Consider the following 3,972-nt stretch of genomic DNA (forward strand, 5'->3'; position numbering starts at 1 on the left):
GAATGTCACGGGGTTTTTGAGTCTTCGATTACCTGGGAAGATGGGATGGGTCTGTGGGGTCTGAGGCTGTCCTCTAAGCTGCCCAATTCAGTGACTTTGGTAATCTGGATGGGTGTGTCAGAGGCGGTGTGATTGGCACAGGATAGAGCAGGGTTTAGGGCTGTTGTACATAGGCACATAACAATAACAGCAAAAGTAGTTAGTGAAAAGAAGCTAGTGAAGTTTAAATGGGAGAAATAAGAAAGAGAAAATATTAATAAAAAGTAATCATATAATTTACTGAACAATAATAAAAAATAATAGATCAAATTATAAAGCTTTCTTCTTCATTAAGGAAATTAGAAATCTATAGCAAAATATCACAGTAGATACTGTTGAATGCCATACCACTAAATTTGGTTAGTTTTTCCATTATTAAATAAGAGAATGTTGACAGACCTAAACCAAAAATGATGTGATAAAATATTTTTAGAATGTCAGTTTCAAGTTCATGGCTGACTTGGATATAATTTAGCCCGAAAATTTCAAGTAAAAGAAAGAGAAAAAAAAATTAATGGTCTAAAGAAATCCAGAAGTGCAAAGAACATCCATTGAATGACCTTTGAAACTGAGAGCTAGTCAGTCCATCATCTGAAATTGTAATTGGAATACACTGACAGAGTTAAAAAATTGGAGACGAAAAAAAATCCCTTATATATTCAAAGTAATAACTTAATATTAAGTTACAGAAAGAACAAATCCACAACTGAACAAAGACCAAGAACAATATCCTTAGGTTTTCATCTTTTTAGATTCACAAGGGCATCAGCTTTTCTTCAATGAATTTCAAGAGCTGTAATTAACTAGTGAAGTCTTAGAAACTACAATATAAATACTGAGACATTTTTAAAATTGCACTGACTTGAATTCAGATTAGTATGGCCATAGTAATAATGATGATGATCTAGAAAATCACTGTGTTAAATACTTTTACATGAATTATATTAATTAACATCCATAGTCTTTGTGTTGCTGTGCGCCATTGAGTCAGAACCAACGTAAAGGTGACTATCCAGTGAGTTTTCGAGTCAGTAAATTACATGGGAGGAGATTGGCCATTCTTCTCCCAACAGAATAGCTGGTGGATTCGAACTGCATGCCAGTGGAATTGCAGTGCAGTTTCTTACCTCTAGGCTACCAGAGCTCCACATAAGGAATATATTATTAAAAATTGATTTAAGTTTTGTTGTTGTTCCTAGGTGTCAGTGATTCTACTTCAACTCATACCAACATTATGAACAACAGTTCTGAATCCTTCACTGTCTTTGATAAGCTTTTGTTCATTGTTACAGTCACTGTGTCAATCCATCTTGTTGAGGCTCTTTCCACTTGTGTAGAAAGTTATTTAATGACATTCTTTGAGCTCTGGTGGCCTACTGGCAAGAAACTGAGCTGCAATGCTGGAGGCATGCGGTTTGAAGTCACCAGCTGCTCTGTGGGAGAAGAATGGGCAATCTTCTCCAGTGCAATTAATTGCCTCTCTAAAGCTGCTGGAGGATTAGCTATAGGTCACTTCTGATTTGATGGTACACAATAACAACAACAACAACATATATTTTGTGGTGTCAATGTTTTATTATTCAAAATATCTTTCATAAGCATTGGTTTTGATTTTGCTACATGATATGAGAGCAGGATCATACAAATACGGTGTGTGATATCTTTCCACAAAGGCAACAGCCTGTCTCTCCATGGAAGACCATGTCTAACCTTATAGGATTTAGTTTTATAGTGTTGATGTTATTGATGGTGACAGTTTCCCTTTGTGGAGTTAGCTGAATTCTGATTCAATTGTTCCTATGCTGTCTACACAAGTGTTATAATTTATTAACCAAAATATTACTAAAAAGATCTTATATCTTTGTTTTGCTTCTGTAACTGAAACTTAAACGAAAGATAACAGTACTGTTTTTCTTAATATATAATACATCTTGTAACTTAATTCATTATAACAGTATCAACTGTTAGGGGTTTTGGTGGCAAAAATAATGAAGTCATTTCAGAAATCAAATACACGAAATACAATAAAAAGTGAAAGTATTTGGAATGAGAAGCAACGGTTAGTCTAGAGACTAAGGTGTACATGGTCCAGGACATGATCTTTGCAATTATTTGCTAGGCATCAGATAGTAGGGAAATGACTAAGAAGACACAAGAAGAGTTGAGGCCTTTGAGTTGTGATGCTGGAGAAAAGTGTTGAACATACCGTGGACCACCAAGAAAACAAATAAGTCTGCCTTGGAAAGGATGAAACAGACTTGTCCTTGGAGGCTAGGATTTTGAAGCTCCATCTCACACAATTTGGGCATCTTGTCAGGAAGGATGGGTCCTTGGAGAAGGACATCATGAACAGAAGGATGGAGACACAGCGCAGGATAGGAGACCCTGGATGAGACAGATTGATAAAATAACTAGGGCAATGGGGGGTAGGTGTGTTTAAGTCAAATGGGACTGACTCATGACAGAGCAGACTTCAGAGCTGTTGAAGATTTTTATGAGTCACAGGCAATCTGATGGCACACCACTACCACAACAACAACAACAACAACAATCTTCTAATAAATTTGAACTAGAATATTATAGAGGGGTACAAACTGGAGAGACACTGCTTGGGTTCAAATAATATTTGTTCATTTTTTTTACCCCCTTCTATTCACTTTGTTTTGCGCTCTGATGGCCTAGTGGTAAGAAGCTGTGCTGCAATCCCAAAGACACACATTTTGAGGTCACCTCAAGATGCTCTGAGCAGAAGGATGGGCAGTCTCCTCCTGTGTGATTAACTGTCTCTGAAAACCCAGCAGAGGGTCAGTTATGAGTCAATTCTGACTCTAAGGTACACAACAACTACAACTGACTTTTAACATTATGTGGGGAAGTTTCTTGACTTCTTAAATCTTCATTTTTCCAACTTACAACATAGAGAGATCAAACATTAAAAGAGAATATAGAGACAAAAGCACAAATTTTTTTTTCAGTAAACCTTATTACTGATACAGACCATGGTCTTTGCAATCACTTGTTATGCATCAGAGAGTTGGACAATGACCAGGGAGGACAGAAGGATAATTGATGCCTTTGAGCTGTGGTGCTGGAGAAGAATATTGAGAGTACCATGGCCTGCTAGGAGAATAAACAGATTTATTCTGGAAAGGGTTAAAATGGGTGGCTCCTTGGAGGCAAGGATTCTGAGGCCCCATCTAACATATTTTGGACATGTTGTGAGGAGAGACTGGTTCTTAGAGAAGGACATCATGCTTGGGAGGGTGGAAGGACAGGCACAGGAGGGGAAGACCCTCTAGGAGGCAGATTGATTCAGTGACTGGGGTAATCAGGATGGGAGTGTCAGAGACAATGAGATTGGCACAGCATAGAGCAGAGTTTAGGGCTGTTGTACATAGGGTCGCTATGAGTCACAAGCAACTCGATGGCACATAAAGCAACAACAAACCTTATTAAATTTGAATTAGTACTTTCATTGTTTCTATTTTAAAACAAGTAAGAAGTAGAAGAGTTCTATTTTCATAACAGTGTATGGTTGAGGCTAACTGTTTAAATTGTGTATATTCTCTTTCCTTGTTTTCTTAGAAACATTTATAATGATTCCTTGCTAAGCTTTTGAACCTTTCCTTCCTTTTTTTTTTTTTTTTGCTAGTCAGGAGAACTAAAAACAGGGTTTTTTTCATTCTAGAATTTAATTATTTAATTTTAGGTAAAACCAGTTAAATTTCAATTTGCTCAAAGTTAATCACAATTTAAGTGTTGTTTAGATAGAAAAAATTTAGCCATGGAGGAAATTTAGACCTACCAGCTCTTTTACTATATAGTAAAGTTAATAATAATGTTTGAAATTAAGAATATAATCATGTTATTATGTTTGATTATTATAGCATAGTAATTTTTACTATGAATACTCTTAAAATACATAGTCATAGC

This window comes from Elephantulus edwardii, unplaced genomic scaffold (assembly GCF_000299155.1).
Source record: "Elephantulus edwardii isolate Elephantulus edwardi_28Jun2011 unplaced genomic scaffold, EleEdw1.0 scaffold00046, whole genome shotgun sequence".
Lineage (NCBI taxonomy): Eukaryota > Metazoa > Chordata > Mammalia > Macroscelidea > Macroscelididae > Elephantulus > Elephantulus edwardii.